Here is a 22,598-nt window from a genome sequence, read left to right on the forward strand (position 1 = left end):
TTGGGGAAAGAAGGTGTTCCCGTGTCTGGAAGTTTTGTTAGGGATGGACCTGTAGCGGCCGTCTGATGGGAGAAGGTTGAAGTAACAACTACCGGGGTGGAAGGGGTCGTTGTCTGGAGGTGTAGAGGAGGTCCAGTGGTGGCAGGGGTGATGACCCTTTGGCGTTTATACTTGTCGCTTATGGAAATGCCTGCTTGCCAGATTATGAAAGAGAAGCAGAGAATTGACTCAATTCAACTGATGCTAAACGTTCTCAGTCACTGCAGGAAGAACAACCTGAGCTGTGCCTAGGGTAAGGCAGAATTTTGGTTGGACGGCGTCCTGTGAATTGATACATGCTGATGTCTGTTTTGGGTCCCTGTCACAAGGACCCTTATGTGAGTGTTTTACATTGAAGCTTTTTAAGAAAGCCATTGGCAATAAATGTTATAAGGTGGATACGCTTAGATGAGTTTTCTATTTTTTATGCATGCAACCACTGTGGATTTATACATCCAAACAAGTGTGGACATTACAGCTTGGAAAGAGAGGGCCAGCAGGGAAGATACCAGCCGCTGGTCATATGATGCCTTGTTTCAGACCCTGTAATTAAGGTCTGATACATTCTGGTAAGCGCACTGTGTTTCTGTGGTGTACTGCTGGTGGAGGAGAATAGAGATAAGTGCCGAAGGTTTTCTATTGTATATCAGAAGGACACTGGACTGAAGTGTTGGACTTTGGCAGCTGATATCATTAAAGACTGTTGGAATATTAATTCACCTTTATTCATTTCTAATTTTTAATGTGAGGTTTATGATTGTGCTGATATTCTAGACATTTATTATTATTGATTTATGAAGCACCAACATATTCCGTGGCACTTTTATCGGACGAGCTTGTTCTTGCATCATTTTCTGATTTTCACAATCTTGTTGCGGTACGCATGCTCCCTGTTTTCGTTCACAAGACCAAGGATGGCAGTTTGAGAACCTTATCAGGGTTGTTTGATGAGGTGCAGTTGTTTGTATACAGGGAGAACAGGATGGGGACAGTGCACACTCTTGGGGGAGGAGGTGGGGGGGGGGGGGGGGTTGGGCAAGAAGGCAAACTACATTAAGCGCTGCATTTTAGTAGGAAGGCTTTTCAGTCTCTTCTAGTCCCCTATACTTTCCTGGTGGTTTTGGGTCACCCCGAGCTGCTTGGGTGTTCTGTAAAACAAGTGTGGACTTTTACACCCATGCTCAGTGTAGCCATGAAAACACTTGATCTGAAATATGGACCCATTTACCAGAAGGAGTGAAGTAGTAGTAGGGGACCCCTTACAGCTCCGGGTCCCCCTGCAGTCACATGGGCTTCTTCCCTGTAGTTACACCCCCTGAAGTGGGTTGTTGCTGTACCATCATGACTATGCTGTAATTACCATGGAAGGTTTACTATCACTTCATTTGGAGTATCTCAACTAAAAGGTTTTGGAAGCATTTATACATGATAATAACTTAAAATTGGAAGATTGACGATTCTGTGCTGATGTTAAGAAGACTTCAATAAAACACTTTGGCTTATAAACAAATAACTGCTTTGTTAATCGTTGACTTTGTAAAGGACACTCAAACATGCTCTTGTTATAGAAGTAAATGATTAAAATGGCAAATCTTACCCTTGACTGGCCTTTTTCACTGGCAGCAGAAAAAGAAGCTTTTCTGTTCCATTTAGCTTCAGCCTGCAGATTACAGGAGTAATCTTGAGTAGTGCGAGGTGTGTCCTTGTTTTAACACTTAACCAATAGGAGTGCCTGCACTGCAGTCTAAAGTGCCTTTCCTAGCATCTGTATTGATCTGCAATCACAGCCGGTCTCGCAAGGGCCGTGATGCCATGGTATGTGGTGAGTACATTGCACTCACTGACGTCCAGAGTGGAGTGACACGCAGCATGATCAGCAGACACAGGTGAGACCCTATCCTTCCTTATGATAGATTTCTCTGCTCTGGCAGTGGTCTGTACATGGAATAAAGACGCCTGGAAATTTTGGCACCCAGTAAGGCTGATAGTAAAATATCGGAATTGAATACCAATATTTTACTATGGCCAAACCTAACCCTTCTTTCACACAGAACCCTCCCCCCTGACGCTTAACGCATCGCATCAACCTCAGAAAACACCACTAATTCTCGGGACGCTGCTATAGTCAACTAAAAATATTGGCATTTGGCGTCCATGGTGCCCAAATAGCGGGCATTGCACCAGTGTCCACTACTTACCAGGCGCCAAAATTTCTGCTCCGACAACCAAATCCCGATATTTAACATTGGTACCTATGGCGGCGCCCAAATAGCCTGCTCGCCATATGCGCCCTTTTTTACTGTTACGGGCAGTGGTATACATATATGGCACACACAAGTACCCCCCCACACACACGTGTACATACAAGACTTAATATAGAGAGACACAAAACTAAAAACGGTTCAAAAGTTTTTCAGTACTTTGCAGACCATTATCGAAAAGTGTTACACTAGAGAACAAATAATACAAGTTATGAGACTATTTGAGGATACTGTATGGTACTTGAAGGCTAAACTTGGGGGATATCTTGGTCTTTTAGAAATATTAATGTCAGAAGAAGAGAGACCGGTTGGGATAAAGGGGGGGAGGGGGGGGGGAGTCGGGGGTCCAGGGTTGGGTGAAAATGAGAGCTGGTTTATTATTTGGTTATGTTTGCTTAGCAATCAACATCCGACCGTGTTGGGTTGTTTTGAGCCACCCACATAAACTACACGAATATAGTCTTCTCTCAGGGAGACATGATTGTTATTTAGTTGGATGGTGGGGGGGGGGGGAGGGCAGTGAAGGGGGGGGGGGGTGGCCTGAGTTCCGTAAGTGGAATCAGTCTCCCACATTGTCTTCTCCTTTTAGTCTCCAGGGTATGACTTTCACTATTACTGGTCTGACAAAGTATACAGGATGCACTTAGGATGGTGGTTCTATTGAATTATTTTACTTTAGTCCTGTTACCTTTATTTTGACCACTAGTTCATTGGACTTGATTGAAATATTGGATGTGCAATGTGTAATGATATTTGAATTGATGCTGTATATTGTACTGTGATTTGTTATACGCATTTGCTGCACCAATAAAAAGATGTAAAAAAAAAAAATGTAAAAAAAATGCTCACATCTGGGTCTCACCTGCCCCCTCCCTTCAGTTTTTATGTTGGGTCAAAAGGCTAGAGAAAGGTCTTCCTCTCAAAAAGCTGGGGTATCTACACAGAAAAAGCGTGCAACAATTCAATTTGGTCTCAGACGAGTGGAAAGAGGGTTCTTAGAGATCGAATCACTATAACAAATAGCGAGCATTACCTCCTGTAATGATCACTATCTCCTTTTGCTCCCCTTCTCCTCAGGGTTAGTGTGCCTTATCAGAGTTAATGTGCCTTATCAAAGTAGCATAGTGAGCGCTACGAACTTATGCCTACTAATTGGCAATGACGAGAGCTCCACTCGTCCTGCCCTAAGCCCCTGCTGGTCCAATCACTTTAAAGGACAGTATCCCTGCACTTTGATTGGCCCAATAGGCCGCCTGTCACTTGACAGGAAATGATTGGATCCACAGGGGCTCAGGGCAGGACGAGTGGAGCTCTCGTCATTGCCAATTAGCAGGCATAAGTTCGTAGCTCTTGCTATGCTACTCTGATAAGGAACGCTTACTCTGATAAGGCACGTTAACTCTGATAAGGCACACTAAGCATGCAGTAAGGGGAGCAAAAGGAGATAGCAAGCGTTACTGGAGGTAAGGCTCGCAATTTGTTATAGCGAATCAACCCCATAGTTCTCTCTTGTATCGGCTTATTGTTTTGAATTCTGTTAATTCCGCTGGACATGTGACCGGTGTTTAGTGTCATTGGTGCATGTTAACGTAACACCTAATGTAGCATAGATATATCCGTGTGAATATGTAACCGTGTACGTAACTGTGAAATGAATGTACCTTCTTCAGCTATAAGCTGTGTGGGATGTTTTACTATATTCTAGCACTTGTAAAACCTGATTTTTTTCTCTTTTGTTCTTCAACGGAGTCTCTCTGATGTGTTTTATCCATGTTATGAAACTGAACCGAGTGTGTGCTTCTGTGCAATGTACGGACGTGTGGAGTTTGATCTTCTTAAAAAACGTTTTTGCATATTGTGATCTTTTATTTTATCTTCAATAAACACCTAAACCAAACTAGAGGTCTTAAACCAAATAGTTACACTAAACACCAATAATGTACAGTGACGTATCATCAAAATTCCATTCTGACACAGAAGGAAATAGATTATTCTTTATTGGAATTGCATAGCGCCGACATATGACCCAGTGCTGGATAATAAATAAGGTTACAGACAATGGTGATTGGTGATAGGGGTGACAGACCCCACAGATTTGCAGGCCAGTGGAGCAATTTGCATAGGAGAGTCATGGAGATGGAGTAGTGGGAGGAGTAGATTACTATGGCTGCTGTGTTCATGATGAATTGGGGGGGGGGGGGGGGGGGGAGATATGGTTCATAAGGAGGCCTGACAGGAGGTGGCTGCAATTATCCAGGGTATGAGGGCATGGACAAGGAGTTTCTCCGCGTCTGAGGTCAGGAAGGGAAGGATCATGGAAATTGCAGGCCCTAGCAAGGGCTCAATCCCATTAGCGGGGTCAGGAAGGGAAGGATCATGGAAATTGCAGGCCCTAGCAAGGGCTCAATCCTATTAGCGGGGTCAGGAAGGGAAGGATCATGGAAATTGCAGGCCCTAGCAAGGGCTCAATCCCATTAGCGGCATTTTTTGCCAGAGTTTTGCCCACGTTTTGCAAACGCTCTTCCATTCCCTTGAACCCGGTAAAATTGGCACTAACAATTTTACAGGGATTTTGAAATATGGTGGCGATTTTGCTACGATTCTCATTCAACTTAATGGGAGATCGTTTTCAAAACGCCCTAATGGTTTTGATTTCATTTGATAAACAGAATGTGGCAGTCTAGGCAGTGGCGCAACTACAAAGCATGTTCCCAGTCCCCCCCCCAGGAAAACTTTAGTGGTGCCCCCCAATGTTCACACTTTTCCCCTTGCCTACCCCTGGTGACCCTCACAGCCTGGGGGTCCACCTTACAAGGGTCATAGAACAAGTGTGGCCATTGTAATCTTCTCCAACATAACAAGTGTAGCTTCAAAATCACCTGATCTGAAGGATGGACCCCTGTACAGGAGGAAGTGAAGCAGGCGTGTTGCTAGCATCCTAAGAGATCTAGGCTCTCCAGTTGGAAAATGGGTGTGGCCACGCACCAGAATGTGGGTGTTGTCATAGGTGGAGCCAAATTTACATGAACTTAATAGTGGTCTAAGTAGGCCTGCCCAGCAAAATGTTAGATGACGCCCCCTCTCTATTAATGAAAAAAAATGCTGCATATCACATAACTAGGCAGAGTTACCAGGCTTCTGTGCTGACTGGTCTGGCTTTCTGTTGGGTGGGCTGGCCTGCTGCCAGGTTGTAAGGCAGTCCCCCCCATAGCCTTCCCTGACCTTCTAGTGGACCCCTTCCATGCTCCTACGGGCTTCCCTCCTATTAAGGCACCACAACTCCCAGCATGCCCCCATAGAAGAACCACAGCTCCCTGCATGCCCCGATAAAGGCATCATAGCACCCCGTATGCCCACAGAGGCACCACAGCACCCAGCATACCCCCAATTGATGCACTACAGCTCCCAGTATTCCCACCATAGATGCACCACAGCTGACTCTGCCTGGTCGACATCCAGGGCACCCCAGAATGGATCCGGGGCACGTGCCACTGATCTTTGGGACTAGCAACACCCCTGGAGTGAAGTATTAGTTGGGGCCCCCTTACAGCTCTGGGGCCCGCTGCAGCCACAGGGGCTACGCCCCACTAGTTACACCCCTGAGTCTAGGAACCTGACAACATTTTTCCTCTTATAACTCTGATAAGATAATGAAAACAGCAGCTAGGCTAAAGGATTACTGCAGCTGACCATTTTTCGAGAAAACATTGAACTACTTATTTCAGTCAGTTTCTGAAAAGAAGCTTACAATCTAATGTCCTTATTCAGCTACAATATTCTATCCAATATTGTCCATAAATCACTGCAGTATTTTCATCCCACATTCAGCAAATAGTCTTATCCAGTTTAGACACCTGTTTAACCCACTCAGGACTTTTCACAAGCCTGTTCCCTGGATCAACACAGCCAGGAATGACCTAGTAATTATAGCCCCGATTGTCCTTCAATACACGATACAAGTGTAGCGTACCTGTAGGTGTAGCTGTGTTATGCTGGGCATACACAGGTCGATCCGGCGGCCGATTAGCCGCCGGATCGACTCCCGCCACGTCCCCACTCGTCCGCGCGGATCGATTCCCGCTCGTCCCCGCCGGTGCTCCTTATCAGCCGCTCGGGGAATCTATCCGGCAGGTCATCGGACCTGTCGGATATTATGAATCGAGCCATCAGCGGCTCGATTGATAACAGTGCACCTCGCCGTGTATGCCCAGCATTAGATGGGTCCTGTTCTTGTCCAACTCCGGTGGCACCCACACCTTCCAGCGATGCACATGAAACAGCAGTATAATGTTAATCAATTTTATTGGATCCGGAGACCCAGTAATAAAGATAAAATGAACAACTTACCTTCTATCAATATGTTCTAACAGATAGGTCATAGCATCTGAACTTACAGTGATGGCAATAATGAAATAACAATAACAATGGTTGCTTGCAATGCAATGCAATAGAGAATGACACCTCCAAAGTCTCTGGAAAGGGTTTGGCCCAAAGAAGTACCAGAAAATCCAGAGATGTAAATCCCAAAAATCACAGTAAATCATTAAGTGCCCTCTAAATGACACATTTAGAAACAGTCTGTTATAATCAAACTCAGATAAACATTTAAGCTAATTTCCCTAAACATTGACCAATGCTAATCAAAGTAGTAGGCCGGCAGTTTCAGCAATCCACAAGGAGATTCACTCAGGAGATGGCACAAGCTGGATTATTAGATATATAGCAATGATCCTCGTCTGATAGGCCTAGACAACCCAGAGCAGATTGTTAGGCCAATATGACAGTTTCTGTCTCTAGTCCCTACTACAAACTGTATTGCATAATACCCTGGAAGGCATGATTATGTGAGTTACAATCCACAGAAAAATCACTCACTGAAAGCTGGCCTTGTGAATCTGCAGGCAGATGATAAAACATACCAACAAACTGGATTCACCATCAGCCGGTCACTGTAGTAATAAAGTAGCTTGCTTATAGTTCCTTCAGATAAGGTAGGATGAAGCAGTCATGTGAAGTAGTCTGTCACACTGCTTCAGAAAGGATGCAGTCACAGGACACTGTGGAGAAAGATTTTAACTTCCAGACAGCTCAGTTGTGTGTGTGGAACACTGTATAATCCCTCAGATCTCTCGCCAGCCTCCTCTAGTTCCATGCTTCCATCCATTTCTCTCTGCTACAGGCTCAATGCATTTTCTAGCAAATTCTCTGTTCTCTGAGCTAAGACTTTCTCTCATTGGCTACAAAATCTCCACAGTATAAAAGCTGCTCTCCTATTGGTGAGAGGAATTCTCCACCTAGATGTAGGAGGGAAAACTGCAAACAGCAAATATGCAACTGTCTCCGAGCTGAATGTCTTAGAACTACAAATCCCAGCAATATTATTACACAGAGAATATACTTTGCACAGGTACTGAATAGCCATGCTGGCAGGATGGATACAAAAGCAACCAAAAACCAGAAATAGAATTTGCCATAATTACTTCCTGTGGTAATACATTCCACATTTTAAATCATTGTCTCTCTAAAGAACCCTTTTTCTAGATACCAAACACTTGCGCAGATCATCCATGCGCAGATCATCTCTCCTAATCCTTTGCTAAAACCTAGTGACAAAGCTAAATTGGGCAAGCTTTTATTTTGCCCTTTGATGTATTTATACATGCTAATTAGATCACTTCTAAAGGTGCCCATACATCAGATGATGTAGAAGATGTATGGGCCAATACACAAGAGACAGATCTTTCTCTGATCGAATCTGATCAGAGAGAGATTTATTGCCTGCCCATACACCGCAGATCGATTCCCGATCAATATCATGGTAAAATCGATCAGAAATTGGCCTTGTGGTGCCGCTGTATCCGCTGTCTCTGCCTGAAATTGGTAACATCGATCGGGCATGCACTTGGCGATACGGATTTTCATCCTATTTGGCACCTTTAGGCAACTTTTGTTCAGACTAAATAAGCCCAGTTTATCTAATCTTTCCTGATGAGACCCTTCAATTTTGTTGCTCATGTCTGCATCTGCTCTAAAACTACAATGTCCCTTCTGTAATGCAATGCCCAGAACTGTATTCCCTATGCCAGATGTTGCCTCACAAGTGTGCTAAATAGAGGCAACATTATGTTAGCATCCTGAGTTTTTAATGAATCCCAACATTTCATATGCTTTAGCGGCAGCTGCTTGGCATTGAATAGGATTATTTAAACTTGTTGTCAATCAGTACGCCCTCAAGCCTGGTACACACCTTCAATTTTGATTGGCCAATCAATTAGAGTTTACCTAAACAATCTGTTCATAGCTTTCAAAATCTGATGAACCTCATACTACATAGACATGGTAAAATTTGCGAATCAAATGTGTACCAGGTTAAGAGATGTCTCAACGGTGCCTGATTTATACTTACCTGTTGCATCCTCCAGCCCCACAAGTAACGTGGGCTCCATCACTGTCCTCCCTTGGTAGCCTCTGTTATCTTCTTCAGTCAGGTTCTTCTGTAGTAGTACTGCGCAGGCGCAGAATACTCCCAATTGCGGGAGCAGGTGGCCGGGCATGCACTGAACATCACAACTGGTGCTGACTAAAGAAGATACCAGAAGCGACCACAGGACAAAGAAGCAGTCAGGACGATGGCAAGGGAGTCCATGGTCTTCATTGGGCTGGAGGAAGCCCCAGGTAAGAATAAATCGGACACATTGTACAGTCTCAGGTAGACATTAAGGTAGATGCACACATCCAATTTTGATTAGCCAATCTTTGGTCAATTTTATCACCTCCATGTAATGTGAGAGCTTACCTACACAAAATGTTCATAGTATTAAAAATCTGTTGGTCTTCATTCAACATGGAAGTGATAAAATTGGATGTGTGTACCAGGCTTAAGTCCCTCTTAAAGTTTGATTTTCCCATCTGTATCCAGTTTATTTTGTATGGTGCTAGACAATTGGTACAACCAAAATGCAAGACATTTTTTCAACAATAAATTTCAACTGCCATTTACTTACCCATATAGCCATCCTATCAAGATTCTTCTGCAATATGTCACTATCTTTCTGTGCGTTGATAATTCTGGACAACTTTGTTATCATCTGCAAAAAAAAAAGCAACATTACTTTGTACTTCATCTACTAGGTCATTAATAAATACATTGATTTGTAGTTGACCCAGTACTGACCCCTGTGGGGACCCCACTGCCAACCGTTACCCATATTGAATATGATCCATTGACCACCACTCTTTGCTTTCTGTCCATTAGCCATACTCCTTATCCATGCACACAGATTCTTCCCCAGTCGTTGCACCTTCAATTTCTGCACCAGACTATTGTGGGAAACAGTATTGAAGGCCTTTATAAAGTCCAAGTATATCACATCTACAGCATTCCCAATATCCACACTAGCATTCACCATCTCATAAAAGCCGAGCATGGTAATCACACAAGAAGCGTCCTAAGTAAATCTATGTCAATGCTAAGAAACTCTGCTATGAATCTTTTATAGCATCTTTTAGGAACCCCTCAAGTACTTTGCACACGATGTTAAAGGATACCCGAAGTGACATGTGACACGAAGAGATAGATGTGTGTATGTACAGTGCCTAGCACACAAATAACTATGCTGTGTTCCTTTTTTTTCTTTCTCTGTCTGAAAGAGTTAAATATCAGGTATGTAAGTGGCTGACTCAGTCCTGACTCAGACAGGAAGTGACTACAGTGTGACCCTCTCTGATAAGAAATTCCAACTATAAAACACCTAGCAGAAAATGGCTTCTGAGGGCAAGAAAGAGATAAAAAGGGGAATTTCTTATCGGCGAAGGGTCACACTGTAGTCACTTCCTGTCTGAGTCAGTTACATACCTGGTATTTAACTCTTTCAGGCAGAGAAAAAAAAAGGAACACAGCATAGTTATTGTGTGCTAGGCACTGTACATACACATGTCTATCATCATGTCACGTGTCACTTTGGGTATCCTTTAAAAAGTGTACCTGAGACAGGGAGGGGCAAAAAAATTATACATACCTGAGACTTCCTCCAGGCTTATCGCTCCCTCGTCATCGTCCTCCGACTCCTGGATCTTCTGTAATTGGGCCCCAAAAAGTCCTCCAGCCAGGGCGAGTCGGCACAGGTGCAGTCTGGCCACGTGTGCTCTCCCATTGCGCTCCCATTGCCGGGAGTGTTCTGCACTTGTGCAGTAGTACTGCGCAAGCACAGAACACATGTGGCATACTCTAGTTTGATGGCGCCTTTATAGCTAGCAAACAGGATGCGCGTCACGCACAAATTGGCGTCTGCGCATGCCCACCGCTAATGCCAAACATTTAAAAAAAAAAAAAAAATCGGAGTCACTGCAGATGCTTACCCATAACTCGCTGATGACCTCATATCAAATTTAATACCTCCGGCGCATTGCATCACGTATGAACTGTCCCATAGACTCATCGCTTTAGCGTTACCCTGCGTTAAAACTGGGTCATGCAGCGCAATGAAAACGTGCTAGTGGGAAAGGGGCCTAAGGGTTAATATGCAAATCCCAGGATCCAAGGAACCTTATTGTCTTTTTTTTTCCTGTGCTCAGTTTATGTTTGTGCTGTCTTTGAATTCCATTTGATTGCCCCATGCCTTCACCACTGCCTTCCCATGACTTGGTTTGTTATACTGCCTGTAACAGCTTCAATCTGCCTCACAAACTTTATCTCTGCTACCTGCCATACACTCAGCTTGTGGCTCACTCTACTTATTGGTGATCTCTGACCCTTGAATAGTTCCAGCTCACTTAAAGCAACCCTAATATGACTAAAAACACAAGACTTAGATATTCACCTATGGAGAGGGAAGGCTCTGGATCCTATAGTGCCTTCCTTGTCTTCTCTCCATTTCATTGTTCCGCTGCTGTCGCTAGTTGAAATGATGCCCCTTCGTGACTCCACAGGTGCGCAGTACGGATACGCTTGGCTTCGGAAGTACTTGGGGATACAAGTACTTCCAAAGCCTGCACTAGGAATCCTGAAGACATAACCAAACTTCAAGTCGAATAACGGAAGGACAGAGGTGAGACGAGGGAATATGGAGAGAGGGCCAGGAATACTCAGGGCCGGCCTTAGGTTTCACAGTGCCCTGAGCGAAAGCTGATTTTTGGGGGACAGTTAGGCATAACCCCCCCCCCCCTCCATTTAGAATGATAGCACAGCACCGACAATTTGCACCACGCATTATAGCCGCAGTGCGCCCCCCCAAAAAAAGCACCCCCAGACTTAGTATAGGTAGGTAGCCAGGTATAGGTGCCCCCAGTATAGGATAACATGTGTAGGTGCCCTCAATATAGGTTGCCAAGCATAGGTGCCCCAGTATAGAAAGTCAGTTGAAGGTCTCCATCGTCTCCATAGCTAGCCAGGCGTAGGTGCCTCCAGTATAGGTAGCCAGGCGTAGGTGCCTCCAGTATAGGTAGCAAAGCGTAGGTGCCTCCAGTATAGGTAGCCAGGCATAGGTGCCTCCAGTACAGGTAGCCAGGCGTAGGTGCCTCCAGTACAGGTAGCCAGGCGTAGGTGCCTCCAGTACAGGTAGCCAGGCGTAGGTGCCTCCAGTACAGGTAGCCAGGCGTAGGTGCCTCCAGTACAGGTAGCCAGGCGTAGGTGCCTCCAGTACAGGTAGCCAGGCGTAGGTGCCTCCAGTACAGGTAGCCAGGCGTAGGTGCCTCCAGTACAGGTAGCCAGGCGTAGGTGCCTCCAGTACAGGTAGCCAGGCGTAGGTGCCTCCAGTACAGGTAGCCAGGCGTAGGTGCCTCCAGTACAGGTAGCCAGGCGTAGGTGCCTCCAGTACAGGTAGCCAGGCGTAGGTGCCTCCAGTACAGGTAGCCAGGCGTAGGTGCCTCCAGTACAGGTAGCCAGGCGTAGGTGCCTCCAGTACAGGTAGCCAGGCGTAGGTGCCTCCAGTACAGGTAGCCAGGCGTAGGTGCCTCCAGTACAGGTAGCCAGGCGTAGGTGCCTCCAGTACAGGTAGCCAGGCGTAGGTGCCTCCAGTACAGGTAGCCAGGCGTAGGTGCCTCCAGTACAGGTAGCCAGGCGTAGGTGCCTCCAGTACAGGTAGCCAGGCGTAGGTGCCTCCAGTACAGGTAGCCAGGCGTAGGTGCCTCCAGTACAGGTAGCCAGGCGTAGGTGCCTCCAGTATAGGTAGCCAGGCGTAGGTGCCTCCAGTATAGTTAGCCAGGCGTAGGTGCCTCCAGTATAGGTAGCCAGGTGTTGGTGCCCTCAGTAAAGCACCCTTGAAAGCTGGTGCCCTGAGCGACTGCTCCGGTCGCTCAGGTCAAACGCTGGCTATGGGAATACTCTATGGGATTCAGAGCCTTTCCTCTCCATAGGCGAGTTGAGTATTAAACTGTTAAAAAAATCTCTCACCCATGAATTTTCCTGTTCTCATCTGACAATCCTGAGGGCCATGACCTGGTGGTAAAGGAATCTATCACCCAACAACCTTTCCATTTAGACTCCGTGCGCTTGGAGATATTATCTTAAACCTCGTACAGACGCCTGACTTAAGTCAGCTGAGGCGGCCGATAAGGGCAACCTCAGCTGACAATCCATTCTGTACTGTAGCCTTGACAAAGGGGACCCCACGGGGCCCCAAAACGATTCGTTGGTTGTGGAATGGTTTGTCACGTGTTTTGAATAAACAGGACATGGTACTTTAGAGTGTGCGGACCTTCTGGAATTTTTTGTGGATTACAAACATTGGTCCAGCACCTCACCAGTGGTGTGCGACTTCTCTCTCTGTGCACTCAGCCGACAATCAGGCGTATGTGCTGCACCCGATGACCAACCCGCGAGCAATCCTCCGAACGGATCTACTCCACCCCAGCAACCCAATCCCACCCGATGATCCCATTGTTCGTGCGGCTCCCACCTTTGACGCCATGCATGCACCGCTTGTCATCTCTTTGTCCTCCCCTCCCCCCCGCATAGTACCACAGTTAGTCGACAGCTACACAGCAAAGCCACTGCTGAGAGCAGTGGATTTGAATAGCGCCAATATGGCTTTGCTCAAATGACAGCTACACAGCTGACACACGAGTGTGCAGCCAGGCCCAGCTTTGTCGCCCAAGGGGATCCCGATCCTCGACATCTGTCAAAGGTGTGTACCTTTGTGATTATATTATTTGCCAGTATCAGGAAGCAACAGTTACAGAGTAATTGTTATGAAACAATCTAGGCTTATGGCATTTTACTCTTCAATGCTTTACGGCATCTTTATGATGAAAGTGTGATTGACCTTTAAATGTTAATCATCAATCTGGGATTGAAACTGAATGACTACATGGCAGCTAACAATGCTACACCACAATCTTCTCTACTTCCGCTGGTTACATTAGAAACCTTTCTGCTTGGCATCCTGCTGTCTGACAATCCTTTAATATCACACTTCCTCTTCTGTTTATTATGTTACTGTCTGTGTGGTGCTTTTTTTTGGCTCACGTGTTTAAAACGAAAAGGTTTTAAATGTATTGCTAGGCTTTTCCTTATTCATACAAAGCCATCCATTGCAAAGAAACCTTGGTCAGCTACGTCAAAATAATATCAAGCCATTTGCCATGGCTATTGGCACTGAGAGCAACAAGTGACATACACAACAAACAACTAATATCTGCTCAAAATTAGACCTGACAAATTGGATTTCGCTTTGGGTAAACGTCATGTGTGCATACTTACCTCGGGAGGCCTGGTTGTGGAGGATGGGGGGGGAGCCTCATTAGGACTCAGAGCCAGGCTTCCCCCATCCTCCTCAACCAGGCCGATCCAGTGATTAGATCCCCGAAGCATGGCCGCACTGTGCAGACAACTCACGCTTGCGCAATAGCATGGACCCAATCAGGCTCGGCTTTTTCTACTGAAGCCCAAACAGGTCCGAGTTAGGGACATGCGTGAGCTGTCGGTAAACTCTTTTTCGAGGGTTCCAGCACTGAAACAGGTCTGCAGACGAGGAGGGGGAAGCTTCCCCCTCCCAAGGCGAGTACACCGTAGGTGGACTATTTTCCCTTCAGGTACATATTAAAGTCAAGGGCACCACAGGTCACCATCACTGGAGCTGTGCTGAGGATCTCTGGCGTATTGGAGGGATTAACCTCCTTGGCAGTATGATTATTTACGGCTTTCTAGGTTAGACCCTTAAATTCTGAAAACAAAAATCTTACCCCAATGAGCTCTGCAGCAGCCCATGCGTATTACTAACCTATCCAGTGATGCAATCCGGTATGGATTTACATAACTGTAGCCTGTAGGCACAGATGTTTTGGAACCCTAGATATCGCACTCCATAAACAAACAAACCCCCAGTGGACTGCACCACACGTGCTGGCTGGCCCAGCTGTTACCTCTCCCCTACTTCCCTTGCCGTAGGTAGCCGCAGATGCCTCTTCGTATTACGTAGCTAGAAATACCCCCAATATTAAGTAGACACAGGTGCCCCCAAGTATTAGGTAGCTTCAGCTACCAGCTTAAGGGAGATCTTGCCAATGGAATGCAGAGAGCTGGGTGAGTATCCTCTCATTTACACTCTGCTCAGAACTCTGCATAGGGAAGGAGAGGGAGGCACTCAGGGAGGGGAGTGGTTGCTTTTTCATCATTAGGCATCTATAGGCACGAGTCATGTGACAAACTGCAATCTCACCCAAGGGATCGAGAGCCTTGGAGGACTCGAAGAAGATGAGTTGCAAGTGTCCAGATCCTGGAAGAAGTGAATTATAACAGCTGCTCCGCTGGAAGCTCTGCAAATACCTCCTGGTGGCTACTTCAGGCCAGGCTCGGGATTACCACTAACAACAACTTTTTTTCATCCCTAACCTGAGTGGGGGAAACTGCTAAAGAGGTTAAGGAGAGATGGACTTATTTAATTTGTGGTGGGAACCCCAAGTAGATGACAAAGAATAAAGAATACCTGATCATCCAGTTTAAAAGCAAATTACTTGCTATGAGCTAATCAAGGAGGTATTTTACAGATAAAGCATCTCTGTCATTGATGTGGACTTTTGCGAACAACTCCAGCCATTATGTTTAATGAAAAAATACAATAAATATCAGTTGACTGGCTATCATGGTAATTCTGACTTCAGTAGTGTCCCAGTCACAAATCTGCAGCAAGTCAGAACACCCAGTGGCGTAGCTAAGGAGCTGTGGGCCCTGATGCAAGTTTTACAATGGGGCCCCTCAAGCACTCTATACATAACAATTGATACGGCGCACCAAAACCTGCCAATGGCAACTACAGTGTCAGAGGTGCAAGAAGGGGATGGGGAGCAGCTTGTTAATGATTACTACTATTCAAAGTATCTATAGAAGTGATTATTATGAGCACAGGACCAATAGAGACAATACTGTATTTGAGGGAGGGCCCTTCGGGGCTCCTCTGGCCTAAGGGCCCCGATGCGGTCGCAACCTCTGCACCACCTATTGCTACGCCCCTGAGAACACCTGTTCTGCACAAAACAGCGGCATATATTACTTGCTTCCAGTGGCAGAACAGCTCCTCCTCTTTTTAGCGTAGCTGGCAGCGGTGTAACACAATTCATGGGACCCCCTGGCAAAACTTTGACGGGGCCCCCCAATGTTCACACCCTTTGCCTTGCCTCCCCTTGGTGCCCTTCACAGCCTTGAGGTCCATCTCACAAGGCTCATAAAACAAGTGTGGCCATCATTATCTTCACACCCGTACAAATTCAGGCCACAAAAATACCTGATCTGAAGTATATTCCTCAGTATTCCGAAGGTAAGGTTAATAGTTGCGGGACCCCCACACCTCTGGGCCCACCTGCGATTGCAGGGCTTGCTCCCCTCTAGTTACATCCATGGTAGCCGGGTGCCATACAGCCCATTATCTTAAGGCTGCTGATGCATGTCACATGACATGCAGAGATTAAAGTCACATGGCGATAGGCGCTGAGGGTGTGTGAGGACCTGTCCTGCCGCCAGAAGCAGGTAAAGAATAACGTTCTGCAGCCGCTCCTCTGCAACAAGTGAGCACAGGAGCGGGCCCAAGCGCCACCCTGTGGAGAGGGGGGCCTTCAACTGGGGTGCACTACTTTACACTACTCCAACTAAACCAGTCCGTGGGATATTTGCTGTTGATTTCACAGTCATCTTTAAACATCATTTTGGGTTTCTATGACAACCGATAAACGTAGTCACAAGACTGGCTGACCTTTGCCCGATGAGAAAAAGGAATGCAATCAATATTATCATGCTCCCTTATAATGATACTCATTCATGTCAAAATGGTAAGCGTGGCCACAGTGGTGTTATCTTTCTGCACCAACGTACCTGCTGCAGCTGCTCAAGGCCTTGTGTACACAGACCTTTGACTTCAGCTCGACATCAGCCTGAATACACCACAGCCTGTCAGCGTCTACACTTGTCTTTAGTTAAAGATAAAGCTGTACTCAGGCTAACCCCAGTTTCAAATGGGACCATAGCTCCTGTCCCTCTTTCACAGGGACTGTCCCTGTTTGGGAACCAAATCCCTGTCTTTTTTTCCTCATTTGTCCCTCTTTCAGGACTGATGCACAGATCTGTGTTAATATATGCATTTTTCTGCTTTAAAAAAATGTGTTTTAGGCCTTTTTTCAATGGACAGTTAAAAGGCAATGAAATGCTTCTCAAACTCTCACAACTGCTCACTGCTGCCTGGTAATGGCGTGTTGCTGCCTGGTAACTGTTTACTGCTGCCTGGTAACTGCTTGCTGAGCACACAGCTCAACAGTCCTTAGAAAAGAGGCCTAACTGTGTTTAACTGACTAAACTTTATTCCCATTTTCACATTTAAAGAGAAACTCCAACCAAGAATTGAACTTTATCCCAATCAGTAGCTGATACCCCCTTTTACATGAGAAATAGAATGATTTTCACAAACAGACCATCAGGAGGCGCTGTGTGACTTATTTTGTGCTGAAACCCCTCCCACAAGAGGCTCTGAATACCGCGGTACTCTGGGCAAACTGCCACAATGTAACAATGTTCACAGACAGGAAATGGCTGTTTAAAGCTGTCTGTAACAGCCAGAGCAGCTAGAAACAGCTACATAACTTGCCCACAGTAACAATGTCACCATGTAATACATGTCAGAATGTGAATCTGGGAGAGGAAAGATTTTACAATGAGCAAACACTGACTAAATCATTTATACATAATTATTGTAAAAATGAAGCACTTTTTTATTAAATTATTTTCACTGGAGTTCCTCTTTAACATGATTCTTCCCATAGCTATGGCTCTTTTCCGCGGACAGTTAAACTGTGTGCTCAGCAAGCAGTTACCAGGCAGCAGAGAGCAGTTACCAAGCACCAGTTGACAGGCCTCTTTTCCACGGGCAGTTGATAGGCAGTGAAATGCCTCTAAAACTCTCACAACTGCTCACTGCTGCCTGGCAACTGCTCACTGCGGCCTGGCAACTGCTCACTGCGGCCTGGCAACTGCTCACTGCGGCCTGGCAACTACTTGCTGAGCACACAGTAAAACTGCCTGTGGAAAAGAGGCCTAACTACAAATCATGTTAGATGTGAAAATGGATTTGCATCAAAAATGCAAACATTTGCATGCGGGACCACTGACTTTTAATAATCGCAATTCACATGTGGGGCAGTGCAAGGTGCTGATATCAGCAGCATACAGTCCATATTTTCTGCATTGTACCGCATTTGAAAAGACACATTTAATAGAAACAACGATTGAACTGCATTATGTTTCAGTGTTAATGAGAAAGTTTGCATTGTGTTTTCACACTCCGGGAAAGGGCCCAAAAAGAAATACTGAGAATCCCCCGTGAGGAGATGGACTAGTCCAACATCAGTCTAATCTGCCAGCCTGTTACTACCTACTGTAAGTGACAGTAGTTTATCTCGTCAGTTTAGGTTTGCTTGAAGTTTTTTGTAATGTGGTTGGCTGCCCACACAAGAAACTTTTCTATAACCACACAGGAAATGTTTCATGTGGTTAAGCTTTTACAAATTACAGCAAGAGAAATGCTCTAAAATAGCACAAAAAAAAAATCCCCTTTGAAGTCACTCACCTAATATAAGAACGGCAGGAGAGAAATCATATTCACTGATCTACATCATTATCTGATCTGCTTACAGGTCACTTATGTTTTCCATACTTTGCCCTACAGTGTAGCATCATCACTACACACCTCTGTGTCTCATGTTCCGCTGGGTCTCATAACAGAAATATTATCTGTGCTATTTAGCTGCAGTTAGGCCTTCTTCACATCTAAAAACCACAATTGATGACACCAGTGTTTTGCGATTTTGTGCATGATTTTTTTTTTTTGCGCCTCCTGGTGCTTACCTGAGCGTTGCGGTTTTTTATAAAGCGCTTCTCTAAGCGCTTTTGCAAAGCGATTCTGTTGTGAACTCTTTCACCCGGTAATGAATAATGAAAGCGCTGGGGAAATCGCAATACAAAGCGCTTTTTTCAAGCGCTTTGAGATTTCCCTATACCTTCCAATGAGGCAAATCGCCCTAGAAATGGTACAGGCAGCGCTTTGGTGAGCGGATCGGAATCGAACCGCTCAGATGTGAACACTCTCACAAGGATTGCACAAGCGAATTTAGAGCAATTCTGAAAATCGCAGGTGCTTAAAAAAAAGCCAAAAGCGCCCTTAGTGTGAACAAGCCCGTAGTATTAACATTATTCCATCATTCTCTGCAAGATGTCCAATGGAACTTGAACAACCCTAGACAAACACCTTCATTATCCCTATCTGCCAATGTGGGTCCATCCCATTCCCTAAGGCTACTTGCACACTAAGACGTTGCGTTAGGTGCCACGTTAACCACTTCCCGACCGCCCAACGCACAGGGGCGGCCGGAAAGTGGAGCCCGCAAGGACCAGCTCATGCCCAAAGGCGGCGGTCCTTTTAGGGGCATGGGCGGCGCGATCGCGTCATTCGTGACACGATCGGCCGCCGACGACTGTAACCCGCCGGCCGTTCGAAGCGCCGGCGGGTTACTAGCACCCGGATCGCCGCATACAAAGTGTATAATACAGGCTGCCTCCTGCCCTGGTGGTCCTAGTGTCCGAGGGACCACCAGGGCAGGCTGCAGCCACCCTAGTTTGCACCCAAGCACACTGATCCCCCCCCTGCCCCCTGATCGCCCACAGCACCCCTCAGGACCCCCCCTGCCCACTGATTACAACACCCACTAATTACCCATCAATTACCCCGTCACTGCTACCCATCAGATTAGACCCCTATCTGCCCCTAGGGCACTCAATCACCCGCCCACACCCTCAGAACGCCCTCAGACCCCAGCCCTAATTACCTCGCCAGTGCATTGCTTGCATCTATTCCCTCCTCTAATCACACCTTGAGACACCCATCAATCACCTCCTGTCACCCCCTAGCACACCTACCCATCAGATCAGGCCCTAATTTGCCCCATGTGGGCTCCTGATCACTCGGCCAAACCCTCAGATCCCCCTCAGACCCCCTTCCGATCACCTCCCCAGTGCATTGATTGCATCTATTTTCCCCTCTAACCACCCCCTGAGACACCCATCAATCACCTCCTGTCACCCCCCTAGCACTCCTATCCATCAGATCAGGCCCAATACAACCTGTCATCTAAAAGGCCACCCTGCTTATGACCGGTTCCACAAAATTCGCCCCCTCATAGACCACCTGTCATCAAAATTTGCAGATGCTTATACCCCTGAACAGTCTTTTTGAGACATTTGATAAGAAAAAGACACCGAGAGCCCAATATGGTGTAGTATGCTCAGGACAATAGTGAATAATGTAATGTGAGAAGGTTATACTCACAAACGAGGGTTACCACTGAGGCAACCACTGTGTATACATGTGAGGAGATTAGACCTGTCCTCACTCAGGGTTAAGAAGTCGCTCTCTGTAGATAGACGAAAGGTAGGGGTGGGTCCCCCTTCCACCAAGGGTGGACACTATAATGACTTTGATGAACAAAGGCGCCAGCAGAATAAAAACAATAATTAAAAGTTTTAAAATATGCTGGGGAGGCAGTGGTGGACTTACCTCCGAAAGCAGACTAGACTACTTGTCTGACATAAACACTTTATTAGTACCCCAATAGATGCAACGCGTTTCGCAGGACCAAGCCCGCTTCATCAGGCAATAAAACAGGGGACAAAACTGTGGACAAAGGCAAAAAATACAGTACTGCAGTGAGCTACATAATATAAAAAGCATTCATACGGTGCATACAAATATATCAATTGCTAAAAACGTTGGGGGAAAAAACTTTTTTTTTCCTTTCTCCAAACTGTGACATAAAAACTTGCATAAGGTTTGCATGCGGTTTTGTAAACAGGTGTTTGTAGTTAGTTGATGCGACTGCTCAAGGCAGCCAGACAGTGGGTACCCAGACTATGGATGCCCATGTGAGGTGTGGGAGCAGAGCTCAAATCAAACCATTATAAAGTGCACTGTGTAATAAATATTAAAGTGCAATGTATAGTAAATAAAATACTGTGGCATAATGTATTAATCATAATGACAAATGTCCTGAAAAAGTAATTAATAAGTGAATAAGAACAAGGGGATGCTTAGTAGCTGACCAGGGGCCAGACATGATCTCACTGAGTAACACACACTAATAAAAGGACACTTTAATGTGTAGTAATATGTAATAACAGCTTTAAAGATTATAAAGCCAATAATAATAAAAAACAGTCCAACTAAAAAAGATGATGAAGTGTAAAGGAATGGCAGTCTTAATGAAAGGCAAACAGCAGAGTATAAAAAATGGAGTGTAGCTTACCAGTAGCTTTCAGGTAGCACGTATAGCGCCTCTGTACAGAGGTCAGGATGCTAGGTGCGTTTAATGCAGTTGTGGACAGGTCTCATCCAATCCGGGGCAGCCACTGGAGTAAAGTGGGCGGGGCCAGTCAGTATGGAGGGAAAGAGTAGCAGCCAATCGGCTGCTGACATGTGTATATTCAGCATTGCGTGTGCCATAAACGGCGCATCAATGCAAACAAAACTGTGGATGGCATGCATATTTTTATTCAGCTGTGTCTCGATGGTGTAATGGTCAAGTGCTCTGCCTCTGACATAGGAGACCCGGGTTCAAATCCCAGCTCTGCCCGTTGCCTTGTTTAAGGGCAAATGCTGGGGGCACCTGCATTTTGAAGGAGTATAGCGAAAATCACTGCTGTACTTCAAAATTAAGGCTGCGTTGATGGACAAGGGAAGGGGGGGGGGGGTTCCCGGGTCCCTGTGGAGGACCCATGGATCAGGGCTCAAATATGTGGGGGAAAAAATGGTATTATGTATAAAAACGGGAAATTTATAAACAACACATACAGCTGGAATCTTGTTGCCAACTAGTGATGGAAGAATAGAATTGCATCTTTGGGGATAAAGCTACTATATAAATACAATTTCACAAACACAAAACACAAGTAAAAAACAAAATCTAGTTAATATAAGTAAAACATCTGGAAATAAAGTGCTTAAACATACCCAATTCATAGTTACAGTCCCTTGGATGTCTCTTAGTCTACCGATACATGATATGTAAGAGCATTAAAGTGACAAAATATAGTTTTCACAGAATATACATTGGTCTCTTTGCACACAAACACTGATAATATATGGAAAAAGCGGTGCAATGAATTAAATTGGGTATAGATCATATAATTTTCATATTCAAAGTAAAATCGTTATGAGATGATAAAAAGAATTAAAAAACTAAAAGAGAGCGACCAGGATAAAAAGAGCGGATAAGAATATTGATAGGTTAGTGTAATTTCTCTAATTGTTCATTGAGGCCCTCTGGAACGAGGGTCCTCAGGATCTGGATCCAATACATCTCAGTTTTTTTCAGTCTGTCAAAGGCATCAGGCAGGTATGCACGTACTGAATCAACAAGTGTGATGTGAAAGAGATCCGGGTCATTATTGTGGTGAGTGGAGAAGTGACGTGAAACACTGTGCAAGGGGAAATTTGTTGATAATATTCCTTTTGTGTTGGCCGATCCTGTTATGTGCCATTTGGGTTGTCCGCCCCACGTACTGGAGCCGACAAGGGCATGTTATGACATATATGACATACCTTGATTCACAGGTGAGATGGCCATTGATTGGGTATTGTACTTTGGTGGTGTGTGAGGCGAAATGTTGATCTGATAGAATATATTTACACGCAGTAATATTGCAAGGATAACAGCCTGGGGCCAGTCTTATGGCTGTATTGTGGGTGGTGTTGTGTGATCTGCGTAGTCGACTGGGAGCTAGAATATTTTGGAGGTTTGGTGCTCTTCTGTAGGTGATGGCGGGTTTGG

At 45.6% G+C, this 22,598-nt stretch overlaps 1 protein-coding gene across 3 annotated transcripts in view; it reads left to right on the forward strand.

Moving 5' to 3' along the window:
* The window catches only part of LOC137538677 (alpha-1,3-mannosyl-glycoprotein 4-beta-N-acetylglucosaminyltransferase C-like), a 123,193-nt gene that overhangs the window by 38,704 nt on the left and 61,891 nt on the right, over positions 1-22,598 (forward strand). The window contains exon 1 of one of the 3 annotated variants that reach the window (XM_068260965.1): positions 1,749-1,925. The exons of 1 other annotated variant lie outside the window; for it this stretch is intronic. The gene's annotated coding sequence lies outside the window, so the exon portion shown is untranslated. Of the gene's footprint in view, positions 1-1,748; positions 1,926-3,632; positions 3,764-22,598 lie in introns of those variants that run through there. One more of the 3 variants, XM_068260964.1, reaches the window with a different exon arrangement.

This window comes from Hyperolius riggenbachi, chromosome 11, assembly GCF_040937935.1.
Source record: "Hyperolius riggenbachi isolate aHypRig1 chromosome 11, aHypRig1.pri, whole genome shotgun sequence".
Lineage (NCBI taxonomy): Eukaryota > Metazoa > Chordata > Amphibia > Anura > Hyperoliidae > Hyperolius > Hyperolius riggenbachi.